Genomic DNA, 17,005 nt, shown 5'->3' on the forward strand with positions numbered 1-17,005 from the left:
GTGATGCCAGCCTGTATGCCTCTTGCATCCGCTTTCTCCATTTACTGGCATATTCACTGTGAGAGATGCTCTGGTCACTTGGTGTCAGGCCAAACATAATATCCACAGGTAGCCTGGGACTTCGACCATAGAGAAAGTAGTATGGGGCATATCCCGTCGCTTCACTGGGCGTGCAGTTATACGCATGTACGACCTTGGCCAAGGAGCTCTTCCAATCTGACTTGGCTTCCTCTGTCAAGTTTCTCAACATGGAGAGGAGTGTTCAATTAACTCTCTCAACCTGACCGTTTACTGCCGGGTGGTAAGGCGTTGTGCGTGAGCCCTGAATGCCACAGTATTCTTCCAGCTTGTAAAACAGCTTATTCTCAAACCCCTTGCCCTGATCATGATGCAGCTTGGTCGGAAATCCAAATTTGAGCGCAAAGTCTCCAAAGATCTTTTCAGCAGCAGTTTTTGCTGACTTGTTGGTACATGCGTATGCCTGGATAAAGCGCGTAAAGTGATCGATGACAACCAGGATATACTCATAACCTCCTTTACAGCTTTCCAGATGCAAGTAATCTATTGAAACCATCTCAAAAGGACATGTGGTTACAACATTAACCAGTGGTGCTCTAGTTGGCTTGTTTGGACTCTGGGACCTTAGGCAGCTACACACCTTGGTCACATAATGGTCCACATCTCTTTGCATATGAGGCCAATAGAATCGATCACGGATCAGGCTGAGTGTCTGCTCCACTCTGAGGCATCCCATCTCCTCATGCAGCTCCTTGTATATCAGCTGATGGAATGATTTAGGTTAACACTAGTTGATCTCGAGCCACTAACTTTTTGTATAGAATGCCGCCTTTATTGAGATACAACTTGTTTCTCTCCCTTACCAGAACAGAGGTGCCAGTCTCTTCCCCTTTGATGAGGCCACTGTCCTGCCATGACATACTCCCGCACCTTGCCGATGACTGGATCATCCTTTTGTGATTTCTTTAGGTTCTTGGTGGAGATTTCTGCCACTGTGGAAGTTAGTCTTTCCTGCTCTACATCAGTACATGCTGCAGTGATGACACAACCAGGGATCATGTCCATGTGATTTGAGTTGGAGTGCCTGTGTGACAGTTGTTATTATCTCTGGTTCCATTTCCTGTGAGCATGTGCGGATGTACTGCTCCATATCAAGTGGCATCCGTGACAAGCCATCCGCGTCTCCGTTAACTTTCCCAGGCCGATACTTTTTTTTACAATATTTTTATTCAGAAGAAAAAAAAACAAGATTTACAGAGTGCAACACATAGATACGTCTTAACATAACTTGTGTACATTCATATATTGTAATAAAATTGATCAAAATGTTATAGCATAACACATAAAGGTATACCACTCTGTAATCAAAAATTTAAAGATAAGTCATACATCATAAAAGAAAGTTTTATATAAAAAAAGTCAACCCCCTACCAACTACCAAAGAAAAAAGCTGATGAATGACAATGGATAATTAGAAAAAAAAACATATTCACTTAAGAAGAGAAGATAAAAATATACATAAAAGTCTGTGCACTGTTAAACTTTATAAATTGGAAAAGTAATTTAGGAAAGGTCCCCAAATATCATAAAAAGATTGTTTCAAATTTAAGACTGAGCGGCGGATCTTTTCTAAGTTTAAATAGGACATAATATCACGTAGCCATTGAAGATGTGTAGGTGGGGTAGACTCCTTCCATTTAAGCAAGATTGCTCTTCTTGCTAAAAGAGAGGTGAAAACTAAAACCTGTAGGTTAGGAGTATTTAAAGTTATATCTTCATTTGGAATAATACCAAACAAGGCAGTAAGGGGACTTGGGTCAAATTGGACCCTAAAAAGTTGAGAGAAGGAAAAATACTTCCCGCCAAAACTTTTCAATTGTAGGGCAAAACCAAAACATATGAATTAAAGAGGCATCAGCAGAGATGCATTTATTACGAAGTGGAAAAACAAGTGGGTAAAAACTGGACAGCTTCTGTTTAGAAATGCAAGCTCTATGAACCACTTTAAATTGTAGAAGAGAATGATGAGCGTAGAAAGATGATTTATTAACCCGTTTAAGAATTTTATTCAATCTATCATTAGAAATCTGACAATTTAGGTCATCCTCCCAAGCTTTTTTTATTTTATCTAAAAAGTCTTGTCTAGAATCAATCAACAAGTTATAGATACCGATAATAGAACTATTAACAAAAGGTTTTAAATTTAAAAGATTGTCCAGTAAATTTTTATCAGTACTGAAAGGAAAAGTAGCAAATTGGAAACGTAGAAAATCTCTAATTTGAAGGTATCTGTAAAAATGTGATTTTGGGAGTGCAAATTTATTTGACAATTGATCAAATAAAGCAAGAGATCCTGAGATAAACAGGTCCCAAAAACACTTAATACCTAGTTCAACCCAATCTTTAAAGACTTTGTCAGTCATGGAAGCGATAAAAAAATAATTAAGGAGAATGGGAGATGATAATGAAAAATTCAATAAACCAAAAAATTTTCTAAATTGAGACCAGATCCTTAAAGTTTGCTTAACAATTATGTTATGTGCTGTCTTATTTGCTGAAAAATAAGAATATAATCCAAGAAGAGAGACAATAGAAGAATTTTTTACAGAATTAACTTCTAAGGAGACCCATGATGGGTAATCTTTATGATAAATATAATAGGACCAGAAAGTAATATTCCTAATATTGGCAGCCCAATAGTAAAACCTAAAATTGGGTAGGGCTAGTCCACCCATCTCTTTATTTCTTTGTAAGTAAACTATACTTAAACAAGCTTGTTTATTATTCCAAATATAAGAGGTTAAAATTGAATCTAAAGAATCAAAGTACATCTTAGGAATAAAAATACGTAAGGCCTGAAAAAGATATAAAAATTTAGGAAGAATCTTCATTTTAATCGAATTAATTCAGCCAATTAGGGATAAAGAAATAGGGGACCATTTAGAAAGTGTCTTTTTCACATAATTCAATAAGGGGTTTAAGTTTTCTTTAAATAAATTCTTGATGTTTTTAGTCATTGTTACACCTAGATATGCAAATTGACTTGTAACGACTTAGAATGGAAATTTGGCATTTGACGACATTAAGTCATTTAAAGGAAATAGCTCACTTTTATGTAGGTTCAGCTTATATCCTGAAAAAGAACTAAACTGGGAGATTAAAGAAAGAACCAAAGGTAAAGAAGTTTCAGTATTAGAGATAAAAAGTAAAATATCATCAGCGATAATGAAATTTTATGAGACATACCTTCCCTTAGTATACCAGAAATGTCCTTAGGTTCTCGAAGTGCTAATGCTAAGGGTTCTATAGCTAAAGCAACTTGTCTAGTTCCCTGCTGTAATTTAAAGGGCTTAGAAATTTGGGATTTAGTAATAACCTGAGTGGTAGGAGACAAGTAGATTAATTTAACCCAATGAATAAAATTAGGCCCAAAATTAAACTTTTCTAAGGTCTTAAAAAGATAATTCCACTCAATCCTATCTAAGGCTTTTTCTGCATCTAAGGATAATATAAACTTTGATATTTTTTTGGATGGTGAATATATCACATTCAATAACCAACGTATATTAAAATGTGAGTAACTATATCCTGTCTGGTCATGTGGTTTAATAGATGGTAGAATATTTTCAAGTCTTCGAGCTAAGATTTTGGATAAAATTTTTGCATCAACATTTAATAAAGAAATCGGTCTGTATGAAGAACATTCAGCTGGATTTTTATTTTTTTAAGAATAAGAGAAATAAAAACTTCATAAAAAGATTGAGGGAGTTTACCTGATTTAAAGGACTCTGATAAAACAGAGGATAAATAAGGTGTAAGTAACGTAGTAAAAGTTTTATAAATCTCCCCAGGAAAGCAATCAGGTCCTGGGGTCTTACCAGAATGTAAAGCATGTATAGCCTCAGCAACTTCTTCATTGGAAATTGGCTGATCTAACTGTGTTAGACTATCAGCAGACAATGTAGGAATGTTGATATTAATGAAAAAAGCATTCATATAGGTATCATCTGAAGAAGAGTCACACTGATACAACTTAAGGTAAAAATCTTTAAATACATTGTTAAGTTCAGAATGGTCGGATGTCTTAGTTCCATTATCTTTAAAAATTTCTGTGATTTGACGATTAACTGTAAAAGATTTTAAGCGATTGGCTAATAAACTACCAGTTCTATCCCCGTTAATGTAAAATTGAGTTTTATCTCTCAATAGCTGTCATTCAATTGAAGGTTATACTTGGATTGGATTTCAATATGCTTATTATATATACTTGGATCTGGAGATAGGGCATACTTTTGATCAAGATCTTTTAATATAACTGCTAGGTCAGACCTTTCTTTGTCAGCTTTTTTCTTTATATAGGTAGAGTAAGAGGTAATTTCTCCATGAATATATGCTTTAAAAGTATCCTAGACTATATTACCAGCAGTATCTCCTTTAAAATTTTCTTTAAAGATAAAAGTAATATGGTTTTCCAAAAACTTTAGAAAATTTTTATCAGAAAACAATGATAAGTTAAAATGCCAACTTCTATTTGGTACAGAGTAAACAGGTAATCTTAAAGCCAGAAGCACAGGTGCATGATCAGACAAAGCAATCTCCTTATAATCACAGGATCGTACCAGTGGAAGCAAGTTTCTATCTATAAAAAAATAATCAATCCGAGAGTACATATGATGAACCTGAGAGAAATATGAATATTCCTTTCTTGGGGGTGTAAAAACGCCAAACGTCGAGAATACTACATTGAAATAGAAAAGATTTAAAAAGTAGGACTGATTTATTAGTGACAGGGGTTTTACTTGAAGAGCAATCTAATATAGGGTCAAGCCAAAAATTAAAATCTCCACACATCACTAAGCAATACCGATTCAAATCAGGCAGAAAAGAGAAAAGACGTTCAAAGAACAAGGAGTCATCTGTATTTGGAGCGTATACATTCGCAAATACTATCAGTTTATTCTCAAGACTACCTGAAACAATAACAAAGCGCCCATTTTGTATCAGAAATTACATTATGTTGAATAAAGGATACACTCTGATCAAACAGGATAGTGACATCTCTCGATCTAGATTGAGAGTGTGAGTGAAAACTTATACCTTTCCATCCTTTGAAAGAACATGAATTATCATCTTTACGAGTATAGGTTTCTTGGAGAAAGATTATATGAGTTTTAAGTTTCCGGATATAAGAGAATATCTTATTTCATTTAACAGGGTTGTTTAGACCTTTCACATTAAAACTGAGTATATTAATAAAAGAATCCATCAAGTATCCTTTAGTAATGTATAAAAGGTAATCACAGACATGTAGATAGTGAATAAGTAAAACAATAAAAACATCCTATTAGCTTTTTAGAAGAACCCATTTCCCCATTTCCCCCCTTCCTCCTCTCCAAAGAGAGAAATCAGCCAAGGGAGGCTGGAGACTAAGGCTCTGGTGGCTCCAGAAAATATATATGTATAGCTGTGCTGAATAAACAATTGTAAATATGTATATATATATATATATATATATATATATATATATATATATACATACAAAAACAAAATATCAAAGTAAATAAGTTTGCTAATTACAAAAAAAACCATGGGAAAATATAAGTATTAGTCTCAGTAAAAAAGGAAAGACAGATAAGGAAAATCAAATAAGGAAAATCAGTAAGTAAAACAGCATATACTCGTGGGTACAAAAAAAGTGTAAAGAAACAAATAGAAGATAATTAAAAAGGGAAGCAGTTTAGATAGCTTCCTACATGACTAATTTAAGGCATTCAAGGGAGAGAAAAAAAAAGGATAAAATGGCAAAATAATGAAAAAAACCAAAAACCAGCAATAAGAAATATAGAATATTGTATACTATTGAAAAACAGTAAAAGACTGAAAGGTATATAAATAATCAAAAGATAGGAAAAATCTGAGTGAATTTAATTTAAAGCAAAACACCCTATAGTTTCATTCCTCAGTAATTACTACATGTACACCCTACATAATTACTTTCAGTCAAATTACTAAAAGGAAGGTAAAAACCAACATAACACTGAGAGAATATAATGTATTGTTTAAAAAGAGCTGCGAAAAAGTAACATTAGAGGACCCATATAAAGGCAGAAAACAGCAAAAGAGAAAATGGATGCAGTCTGCCTGCATGTTTTTCATAGTTTGAAAGATAACAAGGTGCCAGTTAATCAATCAAACAAATGAATAAGACTTCGTAAAACCAAGAAACCTTGTTATCAACAAAGTGCCAATTACTTGATTGAACACCTGAAATTAAAACATTTAACATAAAACAACTCAAGGTTGAATTTAAGCAAGGAGAATATGTAAAAGTTTCTTAGCTTCTTCAGGCTTCGTAAACCAAGAAACCTTATTATCAGAAGTAGTAACCTTGAGTTTACAAGGATCTCTGAGAGAAAGACGACAGCTAAGCTTAAGAAGATCAGACATGACCTCTTTAAAAGCCTATCTAGCTCTTAGAACTTCCAGTGGATAATCTTGAACGATCTGAAACTGTTGATCACGAAATTGTAATATACGTTTCTTCCTTGATTCACGACGGATCTGTTCTTTAATCTGATAGTCATAAAAGCGGATGATAATAGAGTGAGGTTTGGCAGGATCCCAATTAGGTGGGGTAACTCGGTGAACATGCTCAAGTTTTGGTAGTTCTGATAATATATCAGGGAATAAATCTTTCACCATTTGAGCACAAAAATCGATAGGTTGATTACCCTCTAGTTTTTCAGGAAGCCCAAGAATTCTGACATTGCACCTTCGGTTCCTGGTCTCCAAATCTGTAAGTTTCTTCAGTAACATGTCGTATTTTTTAAATTGTTCCTTAGAAATTTTCTTGAAACCTTCGATATCCTTCTCCAACACCGGCAGAGATTCTTCGTGTAGCTTAATACGAATTTCATAGTCATTCACAGTCTGCTGTATACTTCCAAGTTTCCGATTAAGCATTTTCAGTTCAGATTTAACCAGGTCGAAGGAATTCTGTAACAAGTCAAACTTGGATTCCAAGTCATCCAGTTTATCCAATTTTTCGAGTTTCTCTGACATTTGTTGAAACATTTCAGTCAAAGTCTCTAAAGTAGTCTCTTTTTTTGACTGCTTTCTACTTATGGTGCTCTCACTGAGATAGGTTTAAACAGCAAAGTAAGCAAATAATTTCGGAGCACGTAGCTACTGCAACCTACTCCATTACAGCCACCGGAAATCCTGAGGCCGATACTTGATTGAGATATTAAAGTCGGCTAACTCCGCAATCCACCAGTGTGGTGTGGCGTTCAGCTTTGCGGTGGTCAACACATAGGTTAAAGGATTATTATCAGTGTAGACAGTGAATGAGGGCACATAATATAGATATTCACGAGATCTTCCACAAATGGCCCACATCATTGCTAAAAACTCTAACTTTCCAGAATGGAGGTGGTAATTCTATTCTAGTGCAGTTAGTGTTCTCGACCCATAACCTATGACGACCAGCTTGCCTTGTTGTCTCTGGTACCGTACTGCACCCAGCCCCTCCTGAGAGGCATCACAATGCAACACAAATGGCTTCTCAAAGTCGGGGTAACCTGGGAGTTGTGTGCACATCAAGTACTCTAACAGCTGGCAGAATATTTCCTGGTGTTATTCGGTCCAGGTGATTAGTTGGCATGAGGGTAGCTGGTCTGTCACCCTGCGTTTCCCCTTACTCCTACTTACACTTGATCCTTGGACCTTACTTCCTGGGGTCTTCTCGGTAGATAACAGACTGTACAACAGCTTGGCAATGCGTGAGAAGTTTGGGATATATGGTCAGTTTTATGATAGAAACCCCAGCATTCTCCTCAGGTCTCCCACAGTCTCAGCTTTGCGGTCTTTGAGTGCTTGTACTGGTGCTTTCTCAGCAGGATCCATGCAATAGCCATCTTTGGGTACAATCTTTCCCAGGAATTTCACTTTGTCTTTAAACTCTTCACACCTTATAGCTGTCAGTTTTACCCCATGTGCTAGATAGCGACGTAACACCTCTCTCATATCCCGCAGATGGTCTTCAAAAGACTGGCTGGGGACAAGATTGTATTCCAAAAATGGCTGTCATGTTTCATCCCTCAAACCCACGAGGCACTCCTCCGTACTGTGCTGGAGCTCTGCTGGGGACGCGGACAGGCCGAGTGGGATCCTTCAGGCTGTAAGTGGTCTGCTACTCTCCTTAAGGGGACCCTGATGGTACGCCTTGCCCTGATCCAGGACCAAGAACCATACACTCCCATTCAGGCTGTTCAACATGTCTTGCACTCAAGGGACAGGGTGACGGTCAGGGATGGATTTTCGGTTCAGCTCAAGGTAATCCACGCATAGACGTAAACTCCTATCCTTCTTACGAACGCAGATTATTGGTGATGAGTATGGGGACCAGGATTTTTGAATCCATCTTCTTTTCAGTAGGTCCTCCACATACTCCTTCAACTCCTTGTGGAGTTGTTTGGGTACAGAAGTGTAGGTGCGCCTTACAGGAGTCGTGTCTCTCAGTCTGATTTTTAACTGCAGAGATGGAAAGCATCCCACATCACTCTCATCTTTTGAAAATGCAGCACACTCTTCTCACAGCATCTGTCTCACCTGTTCCTGCTGGTCTGGAGTCAGGTGATCAACAGACACTGGAGGGTCCCATGTCTCATGTTTGCATGTGTCCAGCTGTCTGCGTTTCTCTTTGTGATTCTCAGGAGCGCTGGCTGTGCTGGCAGTGTTTTCACTAGTGCTGGCTGTTTTTGCTGTGTTTACACTGGCATTGACTGGCCTTATATCCACTGGGTAAATAACCTTAATTTGTTGTAGCTGTCCCAGCACTGTGCAAGGGGTGAGAGTAATGTCATGGTTGCTCTTGTTAGTGATGGGGATAACCACCCTAAACCAATTTCCCTTCCAATTTTCTCTAACTCCGCCTCCAGCTGCCTGATTCTCTCACAAAGAAGCTCATGCTCCTTGTCATCTGGTCCAGCTGGGCTTGGAGTGATGGTTCTGGGATTGTGACAGGCCGGATTGTCACATTGCCGTCAGATTTCCCTGCCAGCCTTCTTTGTCGTCTACAGCCTTGTGAGAGGTGCCCTGCCCGCCCACACTTGAAACAGTGTTCACACTGATCACCCGTACCCTGCTCCCGACATGCTTTACATCCTCTCCTAACACTCACTGTTACTTACCCGGTGGGTCCTTGAGAGTTAGCTATGCTTTTCCTTATTTCAGCCATTTCTTCTCTCAGCAGCCTGACTGTTTCATCAAGCTCTGTGTCTCTTGAACTAGCTATAACAGGTGCTTTATGGCTCTTGGGCTTCACAACTTCATCTGCATGCTCTAGAACCTCCACTCTGGCTTCGGCTGCACCCTGACTCTGCTGACTGCTCTGCATTTCTGTCTATTACTCATTTACTTTTAGGACTCTGCTGCTTGTATTCTTTCTCTGCTTGGTCTGTCTTTCTGATTCAACACCGGCTGCTTCATTCATCCTGTCCATGAGTATTTCATCTGTCACTCTCTGATCGTCGAGATAAGGCTTAAGCTGAAACTTGATATGGTCACGACAGCCCAGTACTAACTGACCTCAGGAACCTCTACTGAATGAGCTCGGGACTGTACAGCTCGTCTGATCCTACTTCTTTTGAAGCAAGTAACAGCCTCTCTTTTAACTCAATTGCTCTAAAGAGGAAATTTTGGGGAGACTCACGACTGTCTTGTGTTATGTTTACCAGTCTGTGATATAAATCTATAGAGCTGTCCTCATTGAAATATCCCTTTAATATTGTCTTCAGTCGAGGAAGGGTAAGGTCACTTTTTATCACGAGCATATCACGAATACTCAAACCTGGACTGATTGACTTGATCACCACTTCCATGACCTCAGCCTCACTGTATCCCCTACTCAGGCCCCTGTCAACCTGATGCATTAGGTTTGTGTATGACAGTTTGTCCTTCTCTCCTTTTTCCCTGATCTGAACCCAGATCTTGAATTCTCTCCTTATTGTCACTGCCGGGAGAACAGTTTGCGGCTGCAGGCAACACATTTTGTGGAGCTGAAGCTTGACTTGAAGATGCACTATTCACTCTTTCATTCAGCCTCCTAACCTCATCCTGCAGAGCGTGACTATTTAGCTGGAGCTGTATTTTTCTGCCAAGCTCGTTTCTTCAGCTGTTCTCTGGCTGCTTTGTGCTGTATTGTCTGCTTTTTTCCCATTACCAGTGTTTCCGGTATTTCCTCTCATTTGCTCAACTGATTCCATCATTGTCCTTAGATAATACTTCACAACCTCCTCCCCTTCCTCATTAATTACATTGTCCACAGATTCAGTAATTAGTCTAATTAACATTCACCTTGTGGTAACACTTTTACATGGGATCTTAGCTTCCACACACACCTCTTTGAGCTGATCCAGTTGCAAAAGCCATAGTCTCTGAGACAAGGCCTCTGCCAACTCCTCCGAATCCATTCGTATAGCCACGCCCCAAAGCTGCGCGCTCACACTATCAATCAATGGCGATCCGTATCCTTGTTGTTGCCACACTGAGCGCGATATTAATAATCCCAGCGGTGCCTCCAAAATTTGTTGCACACTTGGACACAAAAGGGACTTCCAGGCGTGCCGAAGTTTAAAATAATGTCTTTATTTTCCTTTCAGGAAATACCGGAACACAAGCACATCGGCTTACCAAACATGCTGCGGGGCCATTCTGGAATACTCGATCACATGCGCACAGGACCCCTCAGCTGCCCCCAATTGCCTGTATAAGCTTTGCAGCTCGTAACCATCAATTAACTTACTAAAATATTACCATTGCTAGTGCAACTGAAATTAATCAATTTGTGAATAAACAAAATAACAAACCAAAGCAATAAAAATAATATGACCATCATATATGAAAATTAGGGGGGTTATCCAGTGTCCTTTACTCTGCTCCACATTACTATAAGTCTCACACTCTCCCCTTCAAAATGAATGAACATCTTCCCGACCACTGAGGTCAGACTAACTGGCCTATAATTTCCTTCTCTCGGCCTCTCTCTCTTTTTGAAGAGTGACATGACAGTTGCAGTTTTCCAGTCTTCTGTAACTATTCCAGAATCGAGTAATTCTTTAAAAATCATTACTGATGCCTTTACAATCTCTTCAGCCACCTCCTTCAGAACCCTGGGGTGTACATCATCTGATTCAGGTGACTTATCTACCATCATACCTTTCAGTTTCCCTTCTTCCAAGTAATGGTATTTTCACACATGTCATGACCCCTGACATCTGGAGCTTCCACTATACTACTAGTGCCTTTCACAGTGAAAACTGATACAAAATATTTCTTCAGTTTGTCTGCCATTTCCTTGTCCCCAATTACTACCTCTCCAGCATTGTTTTCCAAAGGTCCAATTTCTACTCTTGCCTCTTTCTTACACTTTATGTATCTGAAGAATCTTTTGGTATCCTCTTTAATATTATTGGCTAGCTTACTTTCCTATTCCATTGTTTCCTTCTTTATGACTTTTTAGTTACCTTCTGTTGGTTTTTAAAAGCTTCCCAATCCAGTCATTTTTTGCTCTATTATATGCCCTTTCTTTGCTTTTCATGTTGACTTTGACTTCTCTTGTTAGTAATTGTTGTGTCATCTTGCCTTTTGAGTACTTCTTCCTCTTTGCTCTGTATGTATCCTATGCCTTCTGAATAGTTTCCAGAAATTTCAGCCATTGCTGCTCAGCCATTGTACGATGTCCACCAGTAAAAAGAGCTACTTTTTAATCAGGGAAGTGATTGAGATTTTGAAGGCAGAGTTTTGTGGCAATTTCTCTGATTTGAGGAGTGACCATTCAGCAAGAGGAGATACGTAGAAAGAGCTACCTTTCAGTCAAGTACATGTGCAAGACTTATAAAGCAGAGCGTTGACACAGTTTGCTCTGAGTTTGACAACCCACACCAGGGGTGTATAAATAGAACTACTTTTTAAGCAGGGTAGTGATCAAGATTTTGATGGCAGAGTTTCACAGTGGTTTCTCTGATTTGTGGAGTGACCAATCAACAAGAAAGATTCCTTTGAAAGGACCAATAAGAATAATTCAAGTGCAACTGGAGCAGATATACTTTGAGTGGTCATTCTCTTGTTGTGTGCCAGTCTTTAGAGTGGTTATGGCTTATCGTGTTTAGGTGAGATGAGGCTTGGGCGAGGTAGATTGTCCTTTCAGTTACCCTCTCTCTGCTTTTATTTGTTCATTCCTCATCTGTTAGGGTATAAAAGTTTAGTGATAATGGCTGCAAGAGCAGTGTTTTGTACTCTGTATGGGATGTAGGAAGCCTGGGAGACATCCAGTCTCCCAGATAAACAGACTTGCACCAGCTGCAGCTCCTGAGAGAACATATTAAGAAAATGGAGCTCCAGCTTGATGACCTTCGACTCATTCAGGAGAATGGGAAGGTGATAGACAGGAGCTACAGGGAGGTAGTTACTGCTAGCATGCAGGAGACAGGAGGGGAAATGTGCAGCAAGTGCAGAGTACACCTGTAGCCATCCCCCTCAATGATAATTATATACAGTAACTTTAGATACTATTGACCTACCTGGGGGAGACTCCGAAGAGGCAGAGGGCTGAAGAGGACTACAGTGTTGATCGGAGATTCCTTAGTCAGAGCAACAAAGACGAGGATCTGTGGGTGTGATAGGGACACCTGAATGGTATGTTTTCTCCCTGGTGTCAAGATCAGGGATGTTTTGGATCATGTCCATGGCATTCTCAAGGGGAAGGGTGAACAGTCAGAAGTCTTGATACTTATTAGCATCAATGACATAGAGAGACAAAGTGAGAAGGTCCTGAAGAGCGGTTTTAGGGAGCTAGATAGAAAGCAGAGAAACAGGACCACCAAGGTAGTAATCCCTGGACTGCTGCTTGTGACATGTGCCACTGAGGGTAAGAGTAGGATTTTAGGGTAAGAATTTGGCAGATGAATGTGTGGCTGAGGAACTGGTGCAGCAGGATTCAGGTCTACGGATCTTTGAGATCTCTTTTGGGGAAGACACAGCCTGTACAAAAGGGAAGGGTTATACCTGAACCCAAGGTGCCCCAAACAGTCCTTTCAGGTAAGGTGACACTTCACCTGCGAGGCTTTTGCAGTCATCTATTGTAGCTGGTGCTCCCGGTGTGGATCCTTGTACAGCAGTGAAACCCGACATAGATCAGGAGACCACTTCACCGAGCATCTACTCTCCATCCACCAGAAAAAGAGCATCTTCTAGTGGCCGCCCATTTAAATTCCACTTCCCATTCCCATTCCGACATGTCCTCTATTGTTGTGATGAGTTCACACTCCAGTTGGAGGAGCACCACATTATATTCCTTCTGGTTAGCTCCCAACATGATGGCATGAACATTGATTTCTCAAACTTCCGGAAATGCCTCTCCACCCCACTTCTGTATTCTCCATTCCCATTTCCCTCTCTCATCTTATCTCCTTGCCTGCTCATCGTCTCCCTCTGGTGCTCCTTCCCCTTTATCTTTCTTCCATGGTCTTCTATTAGATTCCCCCCCCCCCTTCTCCAGCCCTGTATCTCTTTCATGAATCGACTTCCCAACTCTTCACTTCACCCTGCCCCCTCCCAGTTTCACCTATCACCTAGTGATTCTCCCTCCCCTCCCCTCCCCCACCCTTTTACTCTGACTCCTCATCTTTTTTCTCCAGTCCTGTTGGAATGTTGACTGTACTCTTTTCCATTGATGCTGCCTGGCCTGCTGAGTTCCTCCAGCATTTTGTGTGTATTACTACCTAATTTGCCAGCTTGTGGAAAATGTGGGATCACTGCACTCCTCAGGTCTCTGATCTTCTTAGTCACTCACAGAACTTCAGTCTGCCCAATACTGAACAAACCTGAAGAAACCATTTCTGCAATAAACCTGACAAAGCAAACCAGTCATACACCTGGATTGGAGCAATGAATTGCAATATGCCAAAGGATATTTATTGAAAGGAAGCGGCTTATAATGGTAAATAAATCTAAAAGCTTGATTTTATGCCATGATTTAAATGTTTTAAAGTTTAAACTGATAACCTCAGAAACTTGTAGGCCTATTGGCTTTTCTTAAACCACTGGAACCACCAAAACTAAATTTGTCTATAGTCCAAAACTCAGCCATAATTTTTGAAGTTAATTTCACAATTTAGGTCAGATCTTATTTGTATCTTATTTCCTCCCACATCTGTTAAAATAATATTGTGCAAGTATAATGCACATTAAACAGAACACAATATTAACCTTAAAGGCAAGGAAATTAGGCTTTGTATATGTTTAAATAATTTATTTGTGAAACTTCCACAAGGTTCCACACGGTAGGCTTATACAGAAAGTCAGAAGGTATGGGACCCAGGGAAGTTTGGCCAGGTTGATTTAGAATTGGCTTGCCTGCAGAAAGCAGGGGGTCGTGGTGCAGGGAGTACATTCCGATTGGAGGGTTGTGACTAGTGGTTACCCACAAGGATTGGTTCTGTGATCTCTACTTTTTGTGATTTTCATTAATGACCTGGATGTGGGGGTAGAAGGGTGGGTTGGCAAGTTTGCAGACAACACGAAGGCTGATTGTGTTGTGGATAGTGTACAGGATTGTCGACAATTACAGAGAGATATTGATAGGATGCAGAAGTGGGCTGAGAAGTGGCAGATGGAGTTCAACCCGGAGAAGTATAAGGTGGTACTGTTAAAAATCCAGCAACAATGAATATATGCTTGAAATAGGGTTTTACAACAAATAAACCATTTATTAAACACTGCTAAAAAAAACACAAAAAGTAAACAAATGACCAACAATCGGAAGTCAGCTGCAATCCGGCAGCTCGAACTGTTCCTAAAGCGATAATGCAAAAACAGTTCTCAGAAGTAGTAATGCAAAAGTCCAAAATGATTTACAGTTTGTTAAAGGAGAGGCTTTCCTTGATAATAAATTCTTTTTCGTTGCGTTACTGCTGTTCCTAGTCGAAGTATGTTATTCCCCGGAGGATTTATGATCGAAGGAAATAAAACGGATTAAAGGCACTGACCTTTCTTTGATGAAACTTTGCATCCAACTCATTGATCTTTTGGCAAAGCAGAAGTTAACACGGACACAGGTTACTAATTCCTCATGCGAAGATTAAACAAAGATCAAATCTGTTTCCCCGTTGACACCAACTTTTCTGATCCTTTGGGATTTCCGAACTCCTTTAAAATCTTCACTCTCCACAGACTAGACTGGCAGTATTATAGCGAAACTGCCGGCACTAAATTTTGAGACTTAAAACAGAAAGTAAAACACCACTTTTAAATGAAACTGCATCATAACATCGGAATACACAGCAGCATGGAGTCACTACCAAATTCAACCACAGACTGCCCACGTCACAGGGTGGGTTTCTCCTTTTATACCCGGTTGGAAAAAACTATCACATGACCTCTCACTGGCGGGAAAATTATGTCACTCCCCCATCACAAGACCATTATCTCATACCCAGCATAGCTTCAATTACATCATGGTCACGTGACAGGTACAAGATACCCATGGGTGCGTAACAGTACACTTTAGAAAGACAAACTCCAAGGCAGAGTACAAAGTAAATGGCAGGATACTTGGTAGTGTGGAGGAGCAGTGGGATCTGGGGGTACATGTCCACAGTTGCTTCACAGGTAGATAGGGTAGTTAAGAAAGCTCATGGAATGTAAGCTTTCATAAGTCGAGAGACAGAGGTTAAAAGTCACAGGGTAATGATGCAGCTCTATAAAACTCTGGTTAGGTCACACTTGGATTACTGTGTTCAGTTCTGGTTGCCTCACTATCGGAAGGATATGGAAGTATTGGAAAGGGTACAGAGGAGATTTACCAGGATGCTGCCTAGTTTTGAGAGTATACATCATGATCAGAGATTAAGGGAGCTAGGGCTTTACTCTCTGGAGAGAAGGAGGAAGAGAGGAGACATGATAGAGGTATACAAGATATTAAGAGGAATAGATAAAGTGGATAGCCAGGGCCTCTTCCCCAGGGCACCTCTGCTTAATACAAGAGTATATGGATTTATGGTAAGGGGAGGAAAGTTCAAGGGGGATATTAGAGGAAGGTTTTTTACTCAGAGAGTGGTTGGTGTGTGGAATGCACTGCCTGAGTTGGTGGTGGAGGCAGATACACTAGTGAAATTTAAGAGACTACTAGACAGGTATCTGGAGGAATTGAAGGTGGAGGGTTATATGGGTGCAGGGTTTAAGGGTCGGCACAATATGTGGGCCAAAGGGCCTGTACTGTGCTGTACTATTCTATGTTCTATGTAACTTGCAAAGAAAACTACATTTTATAGCATTGTAAAAATTTCCCTGTTACAATGAACATCTGTTCTTTTTGAATCTCACAAACGTGGCATTTAAAACAGTTAGGTAGTTAACAATTATTACCTTAACAGTTCAGGCAGAGGTATTATCCAAGATTCAAACCACACCTAGCAACAATATTTCAATCCATATAATCAATGGCAACATATTTCAGACTCTTCATAAATCTAAGATGAATAATTATCTTATATTAGAAAATGATTTTGGATTAAATTAAAACTCTTAGCTGTAAAAGTTGCATTTAGAATGACTATAAGCATGTAATCTCCTACAAAATCCTACCTTGGTACCTCACTGTGGCGTAGGAATGACACTGGCTGAACATCAGCGAAGTACGGCAGAGATTCGTTCTCTGGCAGGTCTAACCTAGCCGTGAAGGTGATGATCCATCGGTATACTACTAGAGTAGCTCTAGTTGTAGGATCATGGCCAGCTAAGTCAAGGAGGTAAGCATGCCTTTGCTACTTTGTGGGTTATGCCTCTTCAGGCAAAGGGTGCACCCAACCAGGACGCCGGCAGCAGGGCATCTGATGGTGTCTGTGGGAGGTGAATCCATAATTGTCAATGGTACAGCCACCTGGGTGTTATGCGGAGGGAATCAGCGTGCTGGTCAATGGATGGCATC

Source organism: Hypanus sabinus, chromosome 15, assembly GCF_030144855.1.
Source record: "Hypanus sabinus isolate sHypSab1 chromosome 15, sHypSab1.hap1, whole genome shotgun sequence".
NCBI lineage: Eukaryota > Metazoa > Chordata > Chondrichthyes > Myliobatiformes > Dasyatidae > Hypanus > Hypanus sabinus.